This window comes from Heptranchias perlo, unplaced genomic scaffold, assembly GCF_035084215.1.
Source record: "Heptranchias perlo isolate sHepPer1 unplaced genomic scaffold, sHepPer1.hap1 HAP1_SCAFFOLD_511, whole genome shotgun sequence".
Lineage (NCBI taxonomy): Eukaryota > Metazoa > Chordata > Chondrichthyes > Hexanchiformes > Hexanchidae > Heptranchias > Heptranchias perlo.
In genome coordinates this window covers 24,368-51,407 of record NW_027139528.1, presented here as the reverse complement: position 1 = coordinate 51,407, position 27,040 = coordinate 24,368, and the positions used below count along the sequence as shown (strand labels likewise).

The window sequence follows — 27,040 nt, the reverse complement described above, 5'->3', positions numbered from 1 at the left end:
CACCAGCGAGTTCACACTGGGAAGAGGCCGTTCACTTGCTCAGTGTGTGGGAAGGGATTCGCTCATTCATCCACCTTGCTGACACACCAGCGAGTTCACAATGGGGAGAGGCCGTTCTCCTGCTGCATGTGTGGGAAGGGATTCACTCAGTCATCCAACCTGCTGACACACCAGCGAGTTCACACTGATGAGAGACCTTTTAAATGTTCTGACTGTGAGAAGAGCTTTAAAAGCAAAATTGAACTGCTGAAACACCAACGCATTCACACTGGGGAGAGGCCGTTCACCTGCTTCGTGTGTGGGAATGGATTCACTCAGTCATCACACTTTCTGTCACACCAGCGAGTTCACACTGGGGAGAGGCCGTTCACCTGCTCCGTGTGTGGGAAGGGATTCGCTCATTCATCGAACCTGCTGAAACACCAGCGAGTTCACACTGGGGAGAGGCCGTTCACCTGCTCCGTGTGTGGGAAGGGATTCGCTGATTCATCGAGCCTGCTGAAACACCAGCGAGTTCACACTGGGGAGAGGCCGTTCACCTGCTCCGTGTGTGGGAAGGGATTCACTCAGTCATCCAACCTGCTGAGACACCAGCGACTTCACACTGATGAGAGATCTTTTAAATGTTCTGACTGAGAAGAGGTTTAAAAGCAAATTTAATCTGCTGACACACCAACGCACTCACACTGGGGAGGGGCCGTTCACCTGCTCCGTGTGTGGGAAGGGATTCGCTTGGTCATCCACCCTGCTGAAACACCAGCGAGTTCACACTGAGAGACCTTTAAATGTTCTGACTGTGGGAAGAGATTTAAAATCAGAAACGAACTGCTGAGACATCGACGCACTCACACTGGGGAGAGACTGTTCACCTGCTCCGTGTGTGGGAAGAGATTCACTCGATCATCCCACCTTCTGAAACATTAACTTGTTCACACTATTGAGTGACCTTTTAATGCAGTGACTGTGAGAAGAGCTTAAAAGCAGAAATGAACTGCTGACACATCAACGCATGCCCATTGGTTAAGAGACTGTTCACCTGCTCCGTGCGTGGGAAGGGATTCACTCAGTCATCACACGTGCTGAGACACCAGCGAGTTCACGAAATGAGCAGGTCCAACGAGCCGGTCTGTAACACAGGCCAATGACTCAGTGCAGCTCGTTACCCAGTCACTGGGCTCCGTTATAGCCTCTCCTGTCAGTACACACAAAGAGAAATTGTAAATCTGAAACAGAAATAGATAATGTATAACACTTCATATCAACCACCAGTTTTTCCCTCTTTCCGGCTTTTAAAACAATCTGTTTCACAGTTTGTCAAACCCGAAACAGCCTCTGGGATTTGCTGATTGAGAATTTCAGTGGAAATTGGGACCGTCACGAAGTATCGGAACAAATATCCCCGCTGAGGTTTCGGGATTGTTACTGGTTTATTTATATCAGTGAGTGACCAATTTTAAACCAGGTGAGGGTCCAAACCAAAGGTAAGAGCCTGGGATAGACAAGAGATTCTTCAATGTATCAAGTTAAATTACACTGATTCCACCAACACTGGACATCACATCCCTCAAACATTGTTACCTGTTACTGTATAAAACTGGTGAGGGTGGAAATGGGAAATAACTGAAAAAAACTTCATTGTATCAAAGTTAATTCTGATCATTATTATTACACAAACATTCTACAGCCGGTCCCTAAAAAAGGACCCAATATCAAACCAGTCCCCAGTCCTTGGGCCTGTGCCTATGTTGTGATTTGCACCCGCTTCTGACTGACTTGGTATCAGACGCACTCCCGTCAACAGTAAACGGATGGAGCCGGATCCATAAGAGAAAAATGAGGACCGAGCTCCGCGGTTCTCCCAGAGTGCGGGAGGCGGAGTAACAGCAGCAGACAGAGAGATCTCTTGAAACCAGCCGCTGCCACCGGAGAGAAGCGAGTCCCGTTCCGAGCCGTGTCTGTCAGGCGCCCGCTGACCCTCTCTTCACTGAAGGGGACCGATTCAGCACCAACTCACACACCCACCATTGGATCATTGAATCACCTTCAACACCTGAATTACATCACCACTTAATCCTCTATACACGAGGAAATACAAACCTTGTCCACGCAACTTGCCCTCATAATTTAAACATTTTAGCCCCGGTATCATTCTGGTCTTTCTGCGCTGCACCTCCTGCAAGGCCAATATATCCTTCCTGAGGTCTGGTGCCCAGGACTGAATGCCGTGCTCTGAATGTGGCCTTAGCAGAGTTTATAGAATTCTAACATAACTTCCACCCTTTTGAATTCCAGTTCCCTTGAGATAAAGGCCGATATTCCATTAGCCATTTTAATTATTTTTTGCACCTGTCTGCCAACTCTTCCTGATTTCCCGAAGTATCTCTGCTCACCCACAGTTCCTGGCTTCTCACCATTTCGAAAATACTCTGATTTATCTTGCTTCGGGCCAAAGTGGATGGCCTCACACTTCCCCAGATTGAAACTTTGAACAGTCTGGGGCTCTTTTGTATCGAAAAGAGAAGGCTGAGGGTGACCTGATACAGGACTTTAAGATTATGCAAGGGTTTGATCGGTCAGATGTAGATAAGGTGTTTGTACTTTTGGGAGTGGGGACGTCAGAACTTAGGGCCATGAATATAATAGTCATCAATAAATCCAATCTGGCATTCAAGAGAAACATATTTATCCAGAGAGGCGTTAGAATGTGCAGCTCGCTCCCACAAGGAGTAGTTAAGGCGAATATCATGGATGCATTTACGGTGAAGTGAGATAAACACATGGAGGAGAAAGGAATATTCGGGTTTGCTCATAGGGTTAGATGAAGAGGGGTTGGAGGAGGCTCGTCTGCAGCATAAACACCGGTATAGTCCAGTTGGGCCGAATTGCCTGTTTCTGTGATGTACATTCGATGTAATTCTATGTAAACTCCATCTGACACAGTTTTACCAACTCACTGAATCTATCAATTTCCTTTTACAACTTTATGCTCCCATCTACACTACTCACTGTGCCTCCTAACTTGGTGTCGTCAACAAACCTGGATATCCCGCTCTCTATTCCTTTATCTGCCTCATTTATACAGATCCCTGGGGGACACCACTAATCAAATCCTGTCAATTTGAGTACATACCCATTAACCCTACTCTCTGTCTCCTACCTCCAAACCAACTCCCTCCCCATGTCAATGGGTTGCTTTGAATTCCACATGTCAACAGAAATTAGAACAGTCTCTGATGTTAAACCTTAACGAATGCCTCTGGAAGTCAATATACACATAACCCCCATAGACACTCCATCATTTACCACGTTAGTTACATCTTCAAAAAGTTCAACTATTTTCGTTGGACTTGACTTACACTTCACAAATCCATGCTGGCTCTCTCTGATCAATTCATGTTTATCCAAGTGCTCAGTCATTCTTTCCCTAATAACAGATTCTGGTAACTTCCCCACAACAGACGTCAGACGAATCGGTCTATAATTTCCTGTTTTATCTCTCCTACCCTTCCTAATTAATGGAATGATATTTGAATTTTTTCAATCCATGGAACAATTCCTGAATCAAGAGAGTTTTGAACGATCATGACTAAAGCATGTCCAATTTCCTCACCTATTCCCCTTCGTCCCCTGGGCTGGTAAACATCAGGTCCTGGAGATTTGTTTATCTTTAGTCTAATTATTTTCTCCATTACCATTATTTTACTTGCACTGAATCCCCTTGATTTATTTTCAGTTTTCCTCGTGTCTCTGGTATATTATCCTCATGCTTTTCTGTGAGTATTTAGCAAGTCTGCCATTTCCTGATTTTCAATTACAATATCACCTCCATCTGTCTTTAAGGGGCCCACATTACTCTTAGTCACACTTCTTTCTCTTAATATACGTGTAAAAACCTTGAAAGTTGTCCTTAATTTCACTCACAAGTTTTTCTCGTTTTCCCTCTTTGCACCTTTTACGATTTTTTTTGGTTTCAGCACCACAATAAACAACACTTCACTGTGAAATTTGTTCAATTAGTTCTTCAGTGTCAGAGCGAGAATTGTCCATCCCTAATTTATTTAAAGTAACAAACAAACACAAGCACACATATTCATTCGTGTATCAAAGCACTGATGGACACAGAAAGATAAACACAGCTTGAAACGCAGTCAGTATCGGGATTCACAGGGAAACGGGCAAGCAAAATGGACAAAGATAAAACAGTCTGAACCCACAACAGAATGTGACGTGTCGCTGATAGATATTAATGAGAGAAGGTGAGCGATAGTACCATGAATTGGCACCGTGGCTTAGTTGGTTAAAGCACCTGTCTTGTAAACAGAAGATCCTGGGTTCAACTCCCAGCGGTGCCTTTGTGTAATTCATGGTGTTTAGTGAATTTGAGAAGCACACAGTGCTGTGTTTTGTTCAGGATCCAACACGGAACTGATCAGGAGGTCTTTTCAAAAATGCCTTTTCATCACACAGACAGCCCTCTCATGGAATGTGTCCGTGACACGTTCTTGTTTCTGGGCTCGTTGAGGTCGGGGTATAATTCTTGATTCGATGTTTCATACCCTGGAGAAACCCTAATTTAGCCCTGGACTTTTGATCTTGATCTGCGGTTCAAAGTTTTGCGAAGAGGGAAAAGGAGTCCCCAAATCACTCCACCTGAATCTCAAGCGCTTTTGAAAGAAATTCAGTTCAAACAATCAGGACTTTAAAGGCACCTCAATGACCTGCACTTTCATTGAACGAGCTTTGCTTCCAATTACATTCAACCTTGAAACCGCTCTGGGTTTTCCCCTCACTGAAGCAGAGTGTGGCCGCTCTGTATCTGTGATCATGTCGGTGACGAGGTTCGCTCTGATATTGGTCGCTTTCAATTTTTAAGATCTCGCCAAGCTCAGGGAAAAGAAACCGCGGATCGAATTGTCCCTGTAAGTGATGAATTGAAGGGATTGGTGCTCCAAGCAGATCTGGAAAATGCGCAGTGCGGTCGCTCAGGAATTCCAAATCCACCCTCTCACCACTCCCCCCGTCTCAGTCTTTCCATCTTTACCCTTCACTGCCGGTGTTCCAGGTTCGATCATCCGTGGCCGTTCAACGAAGCCTGAGAAGTCCATGAGGGAAAAACACAGAGAGTCAAGAGACAGGGACAAGGTGGGATCAAAGTATAGGAAGAAATAGGATCAATGTCAAGTTCTGCGAACGGGCAGAATTTAAGATGGAGCTTGGGAGAGATTCCTTCACGTGTCTTGCAATTTTGCAAGAGACCATTGGGCTCCGAATTAAAAGCATGAGCCGCGCTGGAGAGTCTCTCTGAGAGAGGGAATGCGGTTCGTCAACTCCAGTTCATCGTTATTTGAGCAGTAAACATAACTTTAAGAAGTATCACTGGGAACATGATTCGAACGTACGCAGGAAATCCCCAGGGGATTCCGAGTCCAACGCCTTAACCACTCGGCCATCGCAGCTACAAACATCTGTTATGCACGGCTGTAAATCAGAATGTGATCTGTGATACAATGTTCTCTCTGACAGGTGAAAGGCCCTGATCCCTGGTCTGTGCTGATTCTCTGATAGTTTACTGGGTAAAGGCCCTGATCCCCGGTCTGTGCTGATTCCCTGATAGTTTACTGGGTCAAGGCCCTGATCCCTGGTCTGTGCTGATTCCCTGATAGTTTACTGGGTCAAGGCCCTGATCCCCGGTCTGTGCTGATTCCCTGATAGTTTACTGGGTAAAGGCCCTGATCCCTGGTCTGTGCTGATTCCCTGATAGTTTACTGGGTCAAGGCCCTGATCCCTGGTCTGTGCTGATTCCCTGATAGTTTACTGGGTAAAGGCCCTGATCCCCGGTCTGTGCTGATTCTCTGATAGTTTACTGGGTAAAGGCCCTGATCCCTGGTCTGTGCTGACTCTCTGATGGTTTACTGGGTCAAGGCCCTGATCCCTGGTCTGTGCTGACTCTCTGATGGTTTACTGGGTCAAGGCCCTGATCCCTGGTCTGTGCTGACTCTCTGATGGTTTACTGGGTCAAGGCCCTGATCCCTGGTCTGTGCTGACTCTCTGATAGTTTACTGGGTAAAGGCCCTGATCCCTGGTCTGTGCTGATTCTCTGATAGTTTACTGGGTAAAGGCCCTGATCCCTGGTCTGTGCTGATTCTCTGATAGTTTACTGGGTAAAGGCCCTGATCCCTGGTCTGTGCTGATTCTCTGATGGTTGACTGGGTAAAGGCCCTGATCCCTGGTCTGTGCTTATTCCCTGATAGTTTAGTGGGATTCATTCTGTATCTCTCAGTCTCTGGTACAGTGTGTGAGTGTGGGATTCATTCTGTGTCTGTCACTCACTGATACTGTGTGTGAACTTGGGATTGATTCTCTATCTTGTCAGCTGTGTGTGTGAGAGTTTGTGATTCATTCTTTATCGGCAGTCTCTCATACTGTGTGTTAGTGTGGGATTCTTTCGGTATCTGTCAGTCTCTGTTTCTCCATATGAGTGTGGGACTCATTCTTTATATACAGTCCCCAGTACTGTATGTGGGAGTTGAATTCATCCTAAATATGCAGTTACTCATACTGCATGTTAGTGTGGGATTCATACTGTACCTATCAGTCGCTGGTACTTGATGAGAGTGTGGGATTAACTCTGTGTCTGTCAGTCTCTAGTACTGTATGTGAGTTTGGGATTCCTTCTGTATCTGTGAGTGTTGGATTCATTCTGTGTCTGTGTGTCTCTGGTACTGTATCTGAATGTGAGTTTCATTCTGTATCTGTACATAATTATTCTCTCAGATTACATTATTGCGTTCAATACTTCAGCTTTAATATCTTAATGTTTGAAGAGTTTTACTCCTTATTTAATTTGTAAATATGGACGAACTTTAGGATTTAATGTTGGAGGTTTTAATCAGATAATTTGTGTGCTTTTTGGACCACTATTAAATCTTCATCTCTGTGAGTACGATTGTGGATGATAATGAATCTTTCAAACGGATAAGGTGACATTTTTGAATTGGTTTGTAATGTGTAGATCAGTCTGTAGAAATGGAATTGATACTGTATCTTTCAGTCTAATATTGTATGAGATTTTTGGACTGGTATATAATGTGTATCTCAGTCTGCACTAATAGAATTGATACTCTATCTTTAAATTTCATTCTGCGAGTGCATTCTGAACAGGTATCTAATTTGTTTCTCAGGTTTACTATCTTTCAGTATTTCTCAATCGATACTGTACGTGAGGTTTGGATTTGTTTGCAATTTGTAGCAAATGGTTCACTTTTCGAATGGATATTTCATGTATTAAAGTCATGTGTGTGAGAGTTCTGGGATAGTATTCAATTGGAATCTCAGGTACATTATTGGGATTCATTCTGTCCCTTTCAATCGGATACCATGTGTGATTTCTCTCTGGTATTTAATTCGTAGCTGTGTTGCCCTATTGTGAGATTGACACAGTGCCTTTCAATCTGAGAGTGTGATTTTGGACTGGGATTTTTGTATCCACCTGTCAGCGGGACAGAGTTCGGGGGAAATGGAACAGAATCTGCCTCACCCGCTCTGTTTGAATGTTGGATTGAAATTGTGTCTCTGGAACTTGGGATCAGTGTGGGACTGACTACTTCTGCTGTCTGAGACTGTGGAACTGATGACCTGTCTGTGTCTCTGTGCTCGGTGGGTGATAATGTACCTCCTGTGTGTGAGAAGGAGCTGGCTGCACTCCTCCTTGTGCCTCGGGTGGAGGAAACATCACATTCATTCTGGATCATTCAAGGATTCGCCTGTAGGAAGAAAAATGATCTGTTGTAACTCAAGAAACGGTGAGGTTGAAAATAGAATAGAGATCAGTTTAATATCTCTGCTAATGATCATTTTGAATATCCACAAATGAAAACCAGTGATACAAACAGTGTCAGTGTCTGACTCCACTGCAGCACTCAGCTTCTGCACACCAGGTGTGTTGGGCTATTTTACAACAATTTAGTGACATCCAGACACAACCCAACCCCTGCACTGATCCATGAATGGGACTACCCGATGGGGCAGGGACCTTTGTCCAGGTCAGGTTTCTAATTCCCTCTCCCATGGGACTAACCGTTCAACCGAAAATAAACAGCCGCTGTTTAAATTGTGTCCTTCACACTTCTCACCTGGTGCCTGCAATAGATGCTCTTTGTATAACTCCCCACATCCTTACTGTCCGGCTCTGTTTCCACTCTTCACTGTCCAATAACAATAAACAGGGTGAGACTGGAACTAAACCAGGACCATTCACTCCTGGTTTGGGGAGAGAAAGCAGCAATGGTTTTAATAGCAGGTTCTTCCCATTCTCTCTTCCTTCCCCTGGACACACCCTGTCCACACCCAGCCCGAGAATGACCTCTCCCTTCCCCCCTCTCACTCCATGTTCCGGGACCAGTTCCTGATCCACTCCGCCTCTTACAAACAGCCCCCGGACTCCCCCTGCCCATCCCCCGGACTCAATGCCGATCTCGGAGCCCATCTGCGGACACGGTCCCGGAGCGATGAGCTGCTGTAACGAGGCTGCTCTTTGCTCCCTTCCCCCGGGGGCCGTGATCTCTCCATTCCCGCCTGTCTGAGCAAAGGAAGTGGGTCTGGGGGTAAGGTCAGAGGGAATGGGCTCCACAGGCAGTGCAGGAACAGGCACCAGAATGGGAAACAGATGGGATTCCACCAGTGCCTCACGCTGGAATCCAGACTGACTTTACAATCTCCAACTATTAAACTCGAGGTTTCCATCCCTGCTGTTTCTCTCGGGCTCTTTTGATGGGTAAAAGTCTTTCAGAGATAAAGCAACAATCACCGGACAGGAGGGTTCCCTCCCAGTCGGGGAACACTTCAGCAGTCAGGGACATTCAGCCACCGACCTTCGGGTAAGCGTACTCCAAGGCGGCCTTCGAGACACACAACAACGCAAAATCGTCGAGCAGAAATTGATAGCCAAGTTCCGCACCCATGAGGACGGCCTCAACCGGGATCTTGGGTTCATGTCACGCTGCACGTTACCCCACCAGCGAACAAATGTTATCTGTTTTTAATATAACGGGTCAGTTGCTGTCTTTTCTATGTTTCTACCTCTCTATCTCTTTTTTTTGTTTGTTGTTTTTTTTTGGTGATTTGTATATTCTGAGAACTTGCAGGTAACACCTGTCTGTCTGCACACTGATTGCCTTGGCAACGGGCAGTTGAAAAAACTGTCTGTAATCACCAAGCATTGTTCTGTGAATTATAAATGCGATTTCATTTCGAGGATTTCATTTTCACATCGTTCACCTGATGAAGGAGGAAGCCTCCGAAAGCTTGTGAATTTAAAATAAAATTGCTGGACTATAACTTGGTGTTGTAAAATTGTTTACAAGAGATAAAGTGAGCGGCTGTGGAATGAGCCAATGGGTTCTGTTCATTCTTGGCTCCCTTACTGATAAAGTAACGTTTGACTCCGAAACTGGAGGGAGGATTCCTCAAACCAATCCTGGAGAAACGGGGGAGGAAAGTGGGAGTCGGTGTATTTGCTGGGACCGTGTAGGATTAATATCAGGCAGCAACAGTCCCAGTTTATTTCAATCGGAGTGAAACTCTCGGTCACTGAGAGTAATACAGAACGGCCCTGAGCTGCAAGATTGCAGAGGGGACAACATGCAAGAGAGGGTTAAATGTGTGACACTGTCCCTGAGAGTGGGATTAATAATGTGTCTCTCTCTGAAATAATATCAGTGAGAGATGAGACTGCATCTTCTGTCACTCCACCTTGGAATAGAAATTGGAATGGAATATTTTCCAATTTGTCACTCTGTGTAAACGGGACATTACAGGTCAGTTTCTCTCTCTCTTTTGAACAGCATATGAAGGTGGGATACTGTTACTGAGAGTGATACAGAGACACTGATAGGAAGTGTAATTCTGATACTGTGCCTGTCTGTTTTTATCTCTCTCTAGCGCTGTACATGAAGGTGGAATATTGTTACTGAGTGTGAAACGGACACACTGATGGGAAGTGTGAGAATGATACTGTGTCTGTTTGTCTGTGTGTCTCTCTCTGTCTGTCTGTCTTTCTCTCTCCCCAGTGCTGTACAAGGAGGCGGGATACTGTTACTGAGCGTAATATAGACACACTGATAGAAAGGGAAAGACTAATTCTGTGTCTGTGAACAGACCTGCGGTGCTATTGGTGAGACGGTCACTGTCCCTTTTACTCCATATCAACCGGTCTGACGGGGCATTCATCATTCGCCAGTCCTGTTAGGAAAGGTGGAGAGAAACCGTCTGTAACTGTCTGACACTGGACTGTCTGTGAGTGTTGAATTTATTCAGTAAGTAGTCGTGTCTGGGTGTTGAGAACGGGATGGAGAGGACACCAGTTACTATTATCTGACAGTCAATCAGTTTAGCAGGAGAGAGAAACACAGAGAGACTGGAGGAGCCCAGAGCGGATAATTTGTATTTTCATCTTAACCAAACATATCACTGTGTGCGGACAATATAATAATGTAAAAGGAGGAGGACAAGGTGAGGCCCAGAGAGCATTGAATCTCATTTCACTACAGACGGACGCAGGACTTGTCCCAGGTGAGGGTTTTGTGTTTAAAGATCACTTCACTAAAAACACCTTGACGATCTGGGGTTACAGACGGACATGACGGGCAGGAGAAGACCAGCCCGTTCATCAATCCTGCCCCACATGCCTGGAGCATCGTGACTGGACACTTCCTAAACACACCACCAGCCCCACCCACCGGGAACATGGAATCTCCTGGGAGCGGTGACAAACCAGAAAAAAATCCAGGGCCAATAAGGAGGGGAAATTCTGGGAAATTCCTCCCCGACTCCCTCAGGCTATCGAATCGAGTTCAGTGGATCACACTGACCATGCATTGGTTAACTGTAAAACCACTCACCTTCTATATGATGCGATCTCTGCCCCAGTCAAGAACCAGCCCAGATCCCTTGAGAAGGCGGAGAGAGAGTCAGCACCCACCGCACCAGAGAGAGTCAGCACCCACCGCACCAGAGAGGGTCAGCACCCACCGCACCAGAGAGAGTCAGCACCCACCGCACCAGAGAGAGTCAGCACCCACCGCACCAGAGAGTGTCAGCACCCACTGCACCAGAGAGAGTCAGCACCCACCGCACCAGAGAGGGACAGCACCCACCGCACCAGAGAGGGTCAGCACCCACCGCACCAGAGAGAGTCAGCACCCACCGCACCAGAGAGAGTCAGCACCCACCGCACCAGAGAGAGTCAGCACCCACTGCACCAGAGAGTGTCAGCACCCACTGCACCAGAGAGAGTCAGAGTCAGCACCCACAGCACCAGAGAGAGGGTCAGCACCCAACGCAGCAGAGAGGGTCAGAGTCAGCACCCACAGCACCAGAGAGAGGGTCAGCACCCAACGCAGCAGAGAGGGTCAGCACCCACCGCAGCAGAGAGGGTCAGCACCCACCACACCAGAGAGGGTCAGAGTCAGCACCCACAGCACCAGAGAGAGGGTCAGCACCCACCACACCAGAGAGGGTCAGAGTCAGCACCCACAGCACCAGAGAGAGGGTCAGCACCCAACGCAGCAGAGAGGGTCAGCACCCACCGCAGCAGAGAGGGTCAGCACCCACCACACCAGAGAGAGTCAGCACCCACCGCACCAGAGAGAGTCAGCACCCACCGCAGCAGAGAGGGTCAGCACCCACCACACCAGAGAGAGTCAGCACTCACCACACCAGAGAGGGTCAGCACCCACCACACCAGAGAGAGTCAGCACCCACCGCACCAGAGAGAGTCAGCACCCACCGCACCAGAGAGGGTCAGCACCCACCACACCAGCCGGGAATACATTCCAGATGCTCAGTCCTCTCTGGGAAAAGATGAAGCTCCCAACATCCAGACTATTCTTCCCTCTTTGTGGTCGGAACGCCGGTCCGCTGCTTCCCCGCAATCTGTGAAACTGGAAATAATCTATCACTGGGCAAGCTGTTCAACCATGAGATGGGCGCCATTGAAACACCGTGGGCGCTCTCCCATTGAATTATATTCTGTGCGGAGCGTTCGGTTTTTCGCGAGGTGAAGAAACTCTTGTCTCTCCTTGTGTGTAAATGTGAGGCGAGTCTCAGATGATATTCTCACAGTTAAATCCAAAATTTAACTTGTTTGGAGATGCCGGGGATTGAACCCGGGACCTCATACATGCAAAGCATGCGCTCTTCCACTGAGCGACATCCCCACGGGGCAAAACGTACCTGAGAAATAAACAAGCGGGCACTTTAGAAGTGAAGCCGTGAGCTTTCTGCTCCGTCTCTCCAGGACATCGAGATGCCCAGCGGTGCCGCGTGTTCACAATGTTCAACCTCTGCTTCAGTTCACGGGGTTTCTGCTCCTCTTTACTTTGAACTTTCCAAAAAAAAGTCTGTGGAAATAAAAAAACCCAATCGCTAATGGTCAGTGACAAGGCTGAAATCCAACCTCTGAATCATAAAGTGAGATGGAAGAATGACAGAGCGTCAAACAGGAACAAGAGCTGGGACTGCTCGCTCGATATTGCACCGTCACACATTCCCCTCAGTCGGCGGCTGCTTTGAGTTGAGCTGTTGAGGGGACCGTGAGATGAAGTCCCGCTCCGGGACAATTTAATGCTTGTGGAGCCTCAGAAGTTGGAACTCGCTGCGCTTCGAAAGCGTCATTCAACTTTCCGTGGGTAATTCTGGTGAAAAATTACTTCGAGAGATGAACCCAGGACCTCAACACACGCAAAACATGCGCTCCACCACTGAACTAAATCCCCAGATAACACAGACCGCGAACCAAGGAAAGAAGAACTGATTGTCCTCATTTTATGAGGCCACCCGTGGTGGGTGTGCACTCCGCTCACTGCATTTTACTGGAAAAATAATCAATTTATATTATGTAACTATCCTCCACTCACTGCATTTTACTGGAAAAATAATCAATTTATATTATGTAACTATCCTCCACACACTGCATTTTACTGGAGAAATAATCAATTTATATTATGTAACTATCCTCCACTCTGCATTTTACTGGAGAAATAATCAATTTATATTATGTAACTATCCCCCACTCACTGCATTTTACTGGAGAAATAATCAATTTATATTATGTAACTATCCCCCACTCACTGCATTTTACTGGCGAAATAATCAATTTATATTATGTAACTATCCTCCACTCACTGCATTTTACTGGAGAAATAATCAATTTATATTATGTAACTATCCCCCACTCACTGCATTTTACTGGAGAAATAATCAATTTATATTATGTAACTATCCCCCACCAGGTTTTAGCTGTTGTCAGAAATAGTCCCTTCTTGGTCGCCAATTGTAGGATTTGAACCACTATTTTCAGGATTATAATCTAATCCAATCTAAGGACTGGTTCCTGACAACAACAAGATCACCACTGGTACTGGTATTACGGTTAAAGGCAAAACCGATTTATTAATCACATCACAATTAGTGCAAAAAGGTGATACTGAACAAAGAGAAATAGTCAGTGTTCCTTGAAACCTCAGGAGTGTCCCTCCAAGTGACGACGGTGCGGTCTCTCTCTCTCTCTCTCTCTATCCCTCCAAGTGACTACGGTGCGGTCTCTCTCTCTCTCTCTATCCCTCCAAGTGACTACGGTGCGGTCTCTCTCTCTCTCTCTCTCTCTATCCCTCCAAGTGACTACGGTGCGGTCTCTCTCTCTCTCTCTATCCCTCCAAGTGACTACGGTGCGGTCTCTCTCTCTCTCTCTCTATCCCTCCAAGTGACTACGGTGCGGTCTCTCTCTCTCTCTCTCTCTATCCCTCCAAGTGACAACGGTGCGGTCTCTCTCTCTCTCTCTCTCTCCCTCCAAGTGACTGCGGTGCGGTCTCTCTCTCTCTCTCTCTATCCCTCCAAGTGACTACGGTGCGGTCTCTCTCTCTCTCTCTTGCTGTGATCTGTTGACTGAAAAGTTCTCTTCTTCCTTGCCAGAATCTTGTGCGCCTTCCTCAGCTTTTGAGGTCTCTTCTTATTCCCTTTTTCAGTTTATGAGCAGTTCACTCTCACATCCACATCTCTCAGCCTGACCATTATTCATGTCTCTCAACCTTCAGAAGTTACATTCCAAGCATAACTCCTGGTACCATCCGTGCCTTGTTGTTACAGACTTAACAGAACCTTATTTAGAGTTTACATTGCGAGCCTTCACAGAATCGTTTGTATAAACAGACTTCTGCTCACGAGCTTGTGGAGGCTCGAGATGGAGAGGCCTGAGCCTGAGTGACTCCTTGATTTAATAAGAACATACGAACATAAGAAATTGGAGCAGGAGTAGGCCAATCGGCCCCTCGAGCCTGCTCCGCCATTCAATAAGATCATGGCTGATCTGATCCCAACCACAAATCTAAAGAACACAAGAAGTCGGAGCAGGACCCGGCCACATAGCCCCTGGGCCCTCTCCGCCACCCACAGGGCATTGACCGGTCCGAACTCAGCTTCATGTCCAATTTCCTGCCCGCTCCCCATAACCCCTAATTCCCTTTACTTCTAGGAAACTGTCTATTTCTGTTTTAAATTTATCTAATGATGTAGCTTCCACAGCTTCCTGGGGCAGCAAATTCCACAGACCTACCACCCTCTGAGTGAAGAAGTTTCTCCTCATCTCAGTTTTGAAAGAGCAGCCCCTTATTCTAAGATTATGCCCCCTAGTTCTAGTTTCACCCATCTTTGGGAACATCCTCACCGCATCCACCCGATCAAGACCCTTCACAATCTTATATGTTTCAATAAGATCGCCTCTCATTCTTCTGAACTCCAATGAGTAGAGACCCAATCTACTCAACCTCTCCTCATATGTCCGCCCCCTCATCCCCGGGATTAACCGAGTGAACCTTCTTTGTACTGCCTCGAGAGCAAGTATGTCTTTTCTTAAGTATGGAGACCAAAACTGTATGCAGTATTCCAGGTGCGGTCTCACCAATACCTTATATAACTGCAGCAATACCTCCTTGTTTTTATATTCTATCCCCCTAGCAATAAAAGCCAACATTCCGTTGGCTTTCTTGATCACCTGCTGCACCTGCATACCAATTTTTTGATTTTCTTGCACTAGGACCCTCAGATCCCTTTGTACTGCAGTACTTTCCAGTCTCTCGCCATTAAGAAAATAACTTGCTCTCTGATTTTTCCTGCCAAAGTGCATAACCTCACATTTTCCAATATTATATTGCATCTGCCAAATCTCCGCCCACTCACCCAGCCTGTCTATATCCCCTTGCAGTTTTTTTATGTCCTCCTCACTCTCTACTTTCCCTCCCATCTTTGTATCATCTGCAAATTTTGATATGTTGCACTCGGTCCCCTCCTCCAAATCGTTAATATAGATTGTAAAGAGTTGGGGACCCAGCACCGACCCCTGTGGAACACCACTGGTTACTGGTTGCCAGTCCGAAAATGAACCATTTATCCCAACTCTCTGCTTCCTGTTCGATAACCAATCCTCCACCCATGCCAGAATATTACCCCCAATCCCGTGATTTTTTATCTTAAGTAATAATCTTTTATGTGGCACCTTGTCGAATGCCTTCTGGAAGTCTAAATACACTATGTCCACTGGTTCCCCTTTATCCACCCTATACGTTATATCCTCGAAGAACTCAAGCAAATTTGTCAGACATGACTTCCCCTTCATAAAGCCATGCTGACATTATCCTATTAAATTATGCTTATCTAAATGTTCCGTTACTGTCTCCTTAATAATAGACTCCAAAATTTTACCCACCACAGATGTTAAGCTAACTGGCCTATAATTTCCAGCCTTCTGCCTACTACCCTTTTTAAATAACGGTGTTACATTAGCAGTTTTCCAATCTGCCGGGACCTCTCCTGAGTCCAGGGAATTTTGGAAAACTATCACCAAAGCATCCACAATCCCTACTGCCACTTCCCTCAAGACCCTAGGATGGAAGCCATCAGGTCCAGGGGATTTATCCGCCTTGAGTCCCATTATTTTACTGAGTACCATCTCCTGAGTGATTTTAATCGTATTTAGCTCCTCCCCCCCGAGAGTCCCCTGTTTGTCCAGTGTTGGGATATTCTTAGTGTCCTCTACTGTAAAGACTGAAACAAAATATTTGTTCAGCATTTTTGCCATCTCCATGTTTCCCACCATTAATTTCCCGGTCTCATCCTCTAAGGGACCTATGTTTGCCTTAGCCACCCTTTTTCTTTTTATATAACTATAGAAACTCTTGCTATCTGTTTTTATATTTTTTGCTAATTTCTTTTCATAATCTAACTTCCCTTTCTTAATCAATCCTTTAGTTACTTTTTGCTGTCTTTTGAAGAATTCCCAATCTTCTATCCTCCCACTAAGTTTGGCTACCTTATATGTCCTTGTTTTTAGTCGGATACTATCCTTGATTTCTTTACTTAGCCACGGATGGCTGTCATTTCTTTTACACCCTTTTTTCCTCAGTGGAATATATTTATTTTGAAAGTTGTAAAATAACTCCCTAAATGAACACCACTGCTCATGTACCGTCTTACCCTTTAATCTATTTTCCCAGTCCACTTTAATCAATTCCGCTCTCATACCATCATAGTCTCCTTTATTCAAGCTCAGTACGCTTGTTTGAGAATCAACCTTCTCACCCTCTAATTGGATATGGAATTCAACCATGTTGCGGTCGCTCGTTCCAAGGGGATCCTTAACTAGGACATTATTAATTAATCCTGACTCATTACACAGGACCAGGTCCAAGGTTGCCTGCCCCCTTGTAGGATCAGTTACATACTGCTCAAGAAATCCATCCCTGATGCACTCAATGAACTCGTCCTCAAGGCTGCTCTGCCCAATTTGATTTGTCCAGTTAATATGATAATTAAAATCCCCCATAATTATGGCTGTTCCCTTATTACATGCCCCGACTATCTCCTGATTAATACTTCTTCCAGCAGAGTTGCAACTATTAGGAGGCCTATATACTACGCCCACTAATGAACCTTCAGTCCCTTTATCTGCATGTCTTTTAGACATTATGCTATTACAGCACATTCCTCCCTTAGGTCTGTTAATTCCCACTTTACTGTTGTCAGCATCCTTTGAGTTTTAACTGCAAACTTGACTATAATAACCATCATGCATCCTTCTCGGCCCACCAGCACTTTCTTATTGAATACACGTTACATGGTTCATTCTATATTAATACACAGTGCAGTTTACATTTATAGATACATAGATTCACAGTACATTTTGTTCTACTTCTACTATTGATTAAAATTATACTAAATTCTATCTGTTAATGGGTTAATCCTTACACGTTGTTCTTCCTGTCTCTAAACACCAGAGTTCAGTCCTGGATGTGATTAACTGCAGAATCCAACCCCTGCAGTCACTTGTGAACTCGCTGGTGTCTCAGCACATGTGATGACTGAGTGAGTCCCTTCCCACACACGGAGCAGGTGAACAGTCTCTCCACAATGTGTGCGAGTTGATGTGTCAGCAGTTCATTTCTGCCTTTAAAGCTCTTCTCAAAGTTACTGCATTAAAAGATCACTCAATAGTGTGAACAAGTTGATATCTCAGAAGGTGGGATGAATTAGTGAATCCCTTCCCACACACGGAGCAGGTGAACAGTCTCTCCCCAGTGTCAGTGTTTCAGATCATTTGTTTTAAAGCCCTTCTCACAGTCAGAACATTTCAGAGGTCTCTTATCAGTGTGAACTCGCTGGTGTCTCAGCAGGTGTGATGACCGAGTAAATCTCTTCTTACACAGGGAGCAGGTGAACGGCCTCTCCCTGACGGGAGTGTGTCGATGTCTTCACAATTTGTATCTGCATTTCGAGCTCTTCGTGCAGTCAGAACATTAAAAAGGTCTCTCCCCAGTGTGAACAAGTTGGTGTGTCAGCAGTTTGGATGAAATAGTGAATCCCTTCCCTCACACGGAGCAGGTGAGCGGCCTCTCCCCAGTGTGAGTGCGTTGGTGTGTCAGCAGATTCCTTTTGCTTTTAAACCTCTTCTCAGAGTCAGAACATTTAAAAGGTCTCTCATCGGAGTGAACTCGCTGGTGTTTCAGCAGGGTGGAAGAATGAGTGAATTTCTTCCCACACACGGAGCAGGAGAACGGCCTCTCCCCAGTGTGAACTCGCTGGTGTATCAGCAGGTGGGATGACCGAGTAAATCTCTTCTTACACACGGAGCAGGAGAACGGTCTCTCCCCAGTGTGAGTGCGTTGGTGTGTCAGCAGTTCAATTTTGCTTTTAAAGCTCCTCTCACAGACATTTAAACGGTCTCTCATCAGTGTGAACAAGTTGATGTTTCAGCAGGGTGGATGACCGAGTGAATCTCTTCTTACACACAGAGCAGATGAATGGTCTCTCCCCAGTGTGAGTGCGTTGGTGTGTCAGCAGTTCAATTTTGCTTTTAAAGCTCCTCTCACAGACATTTAAACGGTCTCTCATCAGTGTGAACAAGTTGATGTTTCAGCAGGGTGGATGACTGAGTGAATCTCTTCTTACACACGGAGCAGGTGAACGGCCTCTCCCCAGTGTGAACTCGCTGGTGTGCCAGCAGGGTGGATGACAGTGTGAATCTCTTCCCGCACACGGAGCAGGTGAACGGCCTCTCCCCGGTGTCACTGCGTTGATGTCTCAGCAGTTCATTTCTGCCTTTAAAGCTCTTCCCACAGTCAGAGCATTTAAAAGGTCTCTCATTGGTGTGACAGCAGGTGTGATGACCAAGTGAATCTCTTCCCACACACGGAGCAGGTGAACGGCCTCTCCCCAGTGTGACGGCGTGGATGAGTTTCCAGCCTGGACGGGTAATTGAATCCCTTCCCACAGTCCCCACATTTCCACGGTTTCTCCGTGGTCCGGGTGTCCTTGTGTCTCTCCATGTTGGACGATCAGTTGAAGCCTCGTCCACACACAGAACACGTGTACGGTTTCTCCCCGCTGTGAACGGTGTGATGTTTTTTCAGGCTGTGTAACTGGTTAAAGCTCTTTCCACAGTCAGTGCACTGGAACACTCTCACTCGGGTGTGTGTGTCTCGGTGCTTTTCCACTCACACTGATGTTTGAAATCTTCTCCCACAGACAGAACAGACAAACATTTCTCCTTCCACATTCAAAGGCCGATTATATTCAGGTCCTGATGAATCGAGTGACTCTGTCAGATCTTGGCGTGCTGTTTGGTTTGAGTTTCCCTCTGCAAATCCTCCCCTTCTAATACCCTGTAAAGGAGTTTATAAAAGTCATCACTGTAAGTACAGGATAGAAATTCAGAACAGACAATTCTAGTGTCTACAAAACATTCTTTCCTCTCTTGTGCCTCAAAGCTGTAAATCCCCGTCCCACACACTCTCCCTTCTCCCTCTGCTGCAATCCAAACTCATCGCATCATCTTTCAGTGGCCCTAAACCATGAGTGAAAGGGTGAGAGAGTGAATGTGAGAGAGTGAAAGGGTGAGAGAGTGAATGTGAGAGAGTGAATGTGAGAGAGTGAATGTGAGAGAGTGAGTGAGAGAGTGAGTGTGAGAGTGTGTGAGAGAGTGAGTGTGAGAGTGAGTGTGAGAGAGTGACTGTGAGAGAGAGTGTGTGAGAGAGTGAATGTGAGTGAGTGTGAGAGAGTGAGTGTGAGAGAGTGAATGTGAGTGTGAGAGAGTGAATGTGAGTGAGTGTGAGAGAGTGAGTGTGAGAGAGTTAATGTTAGTGAGTGTGAGAGAGAGTGAGTGTGAGAGAGTGAGTGTGAGAGAGTGAATGTGAGTGTGAGAGAGTGAATGTGAGTGAGTGTGAGAGAGTGAGTGTGAGAGAGTGAATGCGAGACATTGAATGTGAGAGAGTGAATGTGAGAGTGAATGTGAGTGTGAGAGAGTGGATGTGAGAGAGTGAATGTGAGTGAGCGTGAGAGTGAATGTGAGAGTGTGAATGTGAGAGAGAGTGAGTGTGAGAGTGAGTGTGAGAGAGTGAGTGTGAAAGAGTGAATGTGAGAGAGTGAGTGTGAGCACAGCAGTGGGCTCGGTGTGGAGAATGAAGTGGGGCAGGTGGAGCATGTTTCAGTGGGGCAGCAGTGATCATAATCTCATTAGGTTTGGAACAGTTATGGAAAAGGACAGGGGACAGTCAAATGTGAAAATTCTTAACTGGAGGAGGGCAAATTCCAGTGAGTTAAAAAGGGATCTTGTCCGTGTGGATTGGAATCAAAAATTGGCAGGCAGAACAGTAATTGAACAGTGGGAGGCCTTCAAGGAGTTGGTTTGGGTACAGAGTAGACAGATTCCCACGAGGAGGAAAGGAACAGCATCCAAAGCTCGAGCTCGGATGAATAAAGATATAGAGATCACCATTGCTCCTTCATTTACAGACGATCACTGACCGATCAGCATTTCTGCTTCATTTGTAGACGCTCCCTGACAAATCACATATCTCCTTCATTTACAGATGCTCCCTGACCAATCACATATCTCCTTCATTTACAGACGCTCCCTGACTGATCACCAGTTCTTCAATTACAGACGCTCCCTGACCGATCACCAGTTCTTCAATTACAGATGCTCCCTGACCAATCACCATTTCTCCTTCATTGGCAGAAGCTCCCTGACCGATCACCATTTCTTCTTCAATTACAGACGCTCCCTGACCGATTACCATTTCTCCTTCATTTACAGACACTCCCTGACCGATCTCAATTTCTCCTTCAATTACAGAAGCTCCCTAACCGATCTCCATTTCCCTTCAATTACAGACGCTCCCTGACTGATCACCATTTCTCCTTCATTTACAGACGCTCCCTGACCGATCACCATTTCTCCTTCATTGACAGACGCTCCCTGACCGATCACCATTTTTCCTTCATTGACAGACGCTCCCTGACCGATCACCATTTTTCCTTCATTTACAGACGCTCCCTGACCGATCCCCATTTCCCCTTCATTTCCCGGCGGGTAGTGAGGGGGGGATAATGTTCACTGTTTTATATTCGGGTCTGGGGCCGCACTCGGGGTTTGTAAAGCCTGAGCCTGGGCCTGAGCCCGGACCCGGGCCCCGGGGTTTATTGAGCCTCTTGCTCCGATCCTCTGACCTGCACCGAACGCGCTCCTCCCGCAGCCTCGACTGGCCGCGCATGCTCAGGATACACTGCCCGATAATGAGTCACTACTGCGCCTGCGTGCTGGGCTCCACTGACTCAGATAGGGCACAATCTGTACCGCGCTGCATGCTGGGTGATGCAGCCGCCATTGATGATCTTAATATCAGGCCGAAAAACAAAGACATTGGAAGCAGGGAGAGCGCGTTTGGACCAAGGATAATAAAATAAACTGAAACCCCAGCGCTTCGAGCCATTAAAACCGGCACAAACACACAGCATAGAAGCCCTCCCCCCTCCACCCCGAATTTGGTGAACTCCAGAAAAAAAATTTTCAGTGACTTTTATTAATTTCGTTTTATTAACTGAAGGGTTCAATTTATGTTTATTTTCCAAATGCACCTCGGGACCGCCAGTCTCACCATTAATCCCGCCTGGCGATTAAGGAGAGATCCGGACCAATAGGAGGAGCGGAAATTTATAGGCATTTCATATAACTCGTGGGGTGTTGCAGGGATCAGTCCTGTGGCCTCAATTATTTACAATGTATATCAATGACTTGGATGGAGGAACAGAGTGTCTTGTGGCCAGATTTGCTGATGATACAAAGATAGGTGGAATAGCAAGTTGCAATGAGGACACAACGTGTCTGCGAAGGGATGTTGCCTGGTTAAGCGAATGGGCAAAAAATTGGCAGATGGAATATAATGTGGGAAAATGTGAAGTCATCCACTTTGGGAGGAAAAAAATATTTTGCTTTTTTATTTGAATGGAGAAATACTACAAAATGCTGCAGTACAGAGGGATCTGGGTTTCCTCGTGCAAGAAAGACACAATTCAACATACAGGTGCAGCAGGTAATCCGGAAGGCAAACGGAATATTGGCTTTTATGTCTCGGGGGATGGAGTATAAAAGCAGTGAAGTCATGCTACAAATGTACAGGGTGCTGGTGAGACCACAACTGGAGTACTGCGTACAGTTCTAAGGAAGGACATACTTGCATTTGAGGCAGTTCAGAGAAGGTTCACGAGGTTGATTCCGGGTATGGAAGGGTTGTCTTATGATGAAAGATTGAACAGGCTGCGTCTATACTCAATGGAGTTTAGATGAATGAGAGGAGATCCAATTGAAACAGACAAGATTCTGAGGAGACTCGATAGCGTAGATGCTGAGAGGATGTTACCCCTCATGGGGGAATCTAAAACTAGGGGGCATAGTCTCAGAATAAGGGGTCACCCGTTTAAGACGGAAATGAGGAGGAATTTCTTCTCCCAGAGCATCGTGAGTCTTTGGAATTCTTTACCCCAAAAAGCTGTGGAGGCTGAGTCATTGAATACATTCAAGTCTGAGTTAGACAAATTTTTGATCAGCAAGGGAGTCAAAGGATATGGGGAAAGGGCGGGAAAGTGGAGTTGAGGTAAAAATCAAATCAGCCATGATCTCATTTAATGGCGGAGCAGGCTCGAGGGGCCGAATAGCCTACTCCTGCTCCTATCTCTTATGGTCTTATGGTAAATTGACTGGACGGCTGTGCGGACAGTTGGTCCTCCAACCAATCGGAGTGTGTGAGGGGCTGGAGTTGCGCCACTGGATGGGCAGTTCTAAGTCCAGATATCCGTCATTGTCTGAAGCATCATTTTAAAAAAAATAATTTATCTTAAGCTCCAGGAGAAAACTCGACAATTCTGTTGTGGCTTGAAACAGGTGAAACCAGATGAGGTGGAGCAAACATTTCAACATTTGTTAGAAAAACACATTAATTAAGAACAGCCAACATGGATTAATTGAGATATCACAAGTCCACTGATGAAGGGAATGTAGTGGATGTTGTGTTGATGGATTGTGAAAAGGTGTTTGATAAGATGACGGACAGGAGGCTTATTGATAAAATTAATACCCACGGTATTAAAATGAATGGGGCAGTGTGGATAGGAAGTTGTGTAAAGGGCAGAAAACAGAGAGTAGTGGTTAATGGATGTTCTTCAGACTGGAGGGATGTAAACAGTGGTGTCCCCCAGGGTCAGTGTTGGGACCATTGCTCTTCTCAATATAGAGAATGATCTGAGCTTGGGTATGTGGGACACAAGGTGAAAATCTATAGGTGACACCAACATTGGCAGCGTGGGGAACTGGGAAGAGGAGTCAGTGACTTCATTGTGACGTCCACAGGTTCGTAAACAGGCAGGTGAAATTTAATGCAGAGAAATGTGACGTGATACATTTTGAGAGGAAGTAAAATGAGATGAAATGTAAACTAAATGGTCAAAGTTTAAAAGTAGAGGAACAGAGAGACTTAGGGATGGAAGGTTCTAAATAATGCATTGTCTTATTAATTAACAAGTCTGAGAGTCAGCAACTTTAATATCTCATTAAGAAATATATGAGCAAATTCTCTTTCCTGTACTGTACCAGAGTAAACATGCCAGTCCCCCGTGTACACGAGATGATCCCGCTGGATGGAACCTCAGGCACCCTGATCTTGATCTCAGGTGTCTCCAGTCCTGACTGTCCCTTACATCAGTATCCCGTCACTTTCGGATAAAAGAGGCTTACAATGTTGCCAAAAAGAATAGTAAGCCTGAGGATTAGGAGAGTTTGAGAAATCAGCAAAGGATGACCAAGAAATTGATAACATGGGAGAAAATAGAATGAGGGTAAAACAGAAAGAAATATAAGAATGGATTGTAAGAGTTTCTACAAGTATGTGTGAAGGAAGGGATTAGCGAAAGTAAACATGGGTCCCTTGGAGACAGAGACAGGAGAATTTATAATGGAGAATAAGGAAATGAAAGAGACGTTAAACAAGTATTTTGTATCTGTCTTCACAGTAGAAGACACAAAAATCATACCAGAAGTATTGGGGAACCAAGGTTCTAATGAGTGAGGAACCTAAAGCAATTAAGATTAGTAAAGAAACAGTACTGGAGAAATTAATGGGACTAAAAGCTGACAAATTCTTTGGCCCTGATGGCCGACATCCTAATGTTTGAAAAGAGGTGGCTGCAGAGACAGTGGATGCACTGGTTTTATCTTCCAGAGTTCCCATGATTCTAGAAAGGTCCCCATGGATTGGAAGGTACCAAATGTAACCCCTTTATTCAAGAAAGAGGGAGAGAGAAAACAGGGAACTACAGGCCATTTAGCCTGACAATAGTAGCAGGGAAAATGCTAGAATCCATTACTCGGGACGTGGTAACAGGGCACTTAGAAAATCATAATATGATTAGGCACATGCAACTCGCTTTTATGAAAGGGAAATCGTGTTTGACAACTCTATTAGAGGTTTTGAGGGTGTTGATAGCAGGGTAGATAAGGGAGAACCAGTGGATATAGAATATTTGGATTTTCAAAAGGCATTCGATAAGGTGCCACACAAAAGTTTGTTGAACGAGATTAGGGTTCATGGGATTGTGGGTAATTTATTAGCATGGATTGGGGATTGGTTGACGTAGAGAAAACAGGAATCATAGAATCATAGAAGTTACAACATGGAAACAGGCCCTTCGGCCCAACATGTCCATGTCGCCCAGTTTATACCACTAAGCTAGTCCCAATTGCCTGCACTTGGCCCATATCCCTCGATACCCATCTTACCCATGTAACTGTCCAAATGCTTTTTAAAAGACAAAATTGTACCCGCCTCTACTACTGCCTCTGGCAGCTCGTTCCAGACACTCACCACCCTTTGAGTGAAAAAATTGCCCCTCTGGATCCTTTTGTATCTCTCCCCTCTCACCTTAAATCTGTGCCCCCTCGTTATAGACTCCCCTACCTTTGGGAAAAGATTTTGACTATCGACCTTATCTATGCCCCTCATTATTTTATAGACTTCTATAAGATCACCCCTTAACCTCCTACTCTCCAGGGAAAAAAGTCCCAGTCTGTCTAACCTCTCCCTGTAAGTCAAACCATCAAGTCCCGGTAGCATCCTAGTAAATGTTTTCTGCACTCTTTCTAGTTTAATAATATCCTTTCTATAATAGGGTGACCAGAACTGTACACAGTACTCCAAGTGTGGCCTCACCAATGCCCTGTACAACTTCAACAAGACATCTCAACTCCTGCATTCAATGTTCTGACCAATGAAACCAAGCATGCTGAATGCCTTCTTCACCACCCTATCCACCTGTGACTCCACTTTCAAGGAGCTATGAATCTGTACTCCCAGATCTCTTTGTTCTATAACTCTCCCCAACGCCCTACCATTAACGGAGTAGGTCCTGGCCCGATTCGATCTACCAAAATGCATCACCTCACATTTATCTAAATTAAACTCCATCTGCCATTCATCGGCCCACTGGCCCAATTGATCAAGATCCCGTTGCAATCCTAGATAACCTTCTTCACTGTCCACAATGCCACCAATCTTGGTGTCATCTGCAAACTTACTAACCATGCCTCCTAAATTCTCATCCAAATCATTAATATAAATAACAAATAACAGCGGACCCAGCACCGATCCCTGAGGCACACCGCTGGACACAGGCATCCAGTTTGAAAAACAACCCTCTACAACCACCCTCTGTCTTCTGTCGTCAAGCCAATTTTGTATCCAATTGGCTACCTCACCTTGGATCCCATGAGATTTAACCTTATGTAACAACCTACCATGCGGTACCTTGTCAAATGCTTTGCTGAAGTCCATGTAGACCACGTCTACTGCACAGCCCTCATCTATCTTCTTGGTTACCCCTTCAAAAAACTCAATCAAATTCGTGAGACATGGAAGTCGGAATAAAGAGGTCATTTTGGGGTTGGCAGGTTGTAACTAGTGGGGTGCCGTGAAGATCAGTGCTTGGGCCTCAGCTATTTACAATCTATATTAATGACTTAGATGAGGGGACCGAGTGTAACGTATCCAAGTTTGCTGATGAGACAAAACTAGGTGGGAAAGTAAGCTGTGAGGAGGACGCAAAGAGGATGCAAAGTGATACAGACAGGTTAAGTGAGTGGGCGAGAATTTGGCAAATGAAGTATAAAGTGTGGAAATGTGAGGTTATTCACTTTGGTAGGAAGAATAGAAAACAGAATATCTTTTAAACGGTGAGAGAGTACAAAGTGTTGGTATTCAGAGGGATTTGTGTGTCCTTGTACACGGATCACAGAAAGTTAACATGCAGGTGCAGCAAGCAATTAGGAAAGCAAATGGTGTGTTGGCCTTTATTGCGAGGTGGTTGGAGGACAAGGATAAGGAAGTCTTGCTGTAATTATATAGGGCTTTGGTGAGACCGCATCTGGAGTACTGTGTACAGTTTTGATCTCCTTACCTGCGGAACGATACACTTGCCTTAGAGTGGGTGCAACAAAAGTTCACTAGATTGATTCCTGGGATAAGAGGGTTGTCCTGTGAGGAGAGATTGAGTAGAATGGGCCTATATTCTCTGCAGTTTACAATAATGAGGTGGTCTCATTGAAACATGTAAAATTCTTCGAGGGCTTGACAGGGTAAATGCTGGGATGCTGTTTCCCCTCGCTGGAGAGTCCAGAACTAATGGTTATAATCCCAAGATAAGGGGCCGGCCATTTGGTACAGAGAAGAGGAATAATTTCTTCACTGAGAGGGTTGTGAACCATTGGAATTCTCTACCCCAGAGGGCTGTGGATGCTGAGCCATTGAATAGATTCAAAACTGAGGTAGATAGATTTTTGGACACGAAGGAACTCAAGGGATATGGGGATAGGTCGGGAAAGTGGATTTGAGGTCGAAGATCAGGGATGACCTTATCAAATGGCGGAGCAGGCTCGAGGGACTGAATGGCCAACTCTTGCTCCTTTCGCTGATGTTGGTCCGCTGGAAAAGCCGAACTTGCCAGCTGTTTTAAAACTTTTAGCCTGAACAGGGACTTGAACCCTGGACCCTCAGATCACCACCTGTTTTAAAAGTCTGATGCTCTACCGACTGAGCTATCCAGGCTCGCTGTTAAATTAGTTTCCATCATACAGATTCATGGTGGGACTCAAAATTATCCCTGTCGCTGT

At 45.6% G+C, this 27,040-nt stretch overlaps 1 protein-coding gene and 3 non-coding genes across 4 annotated transcripts in view; 2 read left to right on the top strand and 2 right to left on the bottom strand.

The window, feature by feature from the left end:
• The window catches only part of LOC137314467 (zinc finger protein 271-like), a 161,934-nt gene that overhangs the window by 113,238 nt on the left and 21,656 nt on the right, over window positions 1–27,040 (top strand). The gene's annotated exons all lie outside the window — the stretch shown is intronic.
• Window positions 4,279–4,352, top strand: trnat-ugu (transfer RNA threonine (anticodon UGU)). The gene has a single exon. It is a non-coding gene; the product is annotated as a tRNA-Thr (tRNA).
• Window positions 12,144–12,215, bottom strand: trnaa-ugc (transfer RNA alanine (anticodon UGC)). Its single transcript has one exon. It is a non-coding gene; the product is annotated as a tRNA-Ala (tRNA).
• Window positions 26,891–26,975, bottom strand: trnak-uuu (transfer RNA lysine (anticodon UUU)). The gene is given in 2 exon segments: window positions 26,891–26,926; window positions 26,939–26,975. It is a non-coding gene; the product is annotated as a tRNA-Lys (tRNA).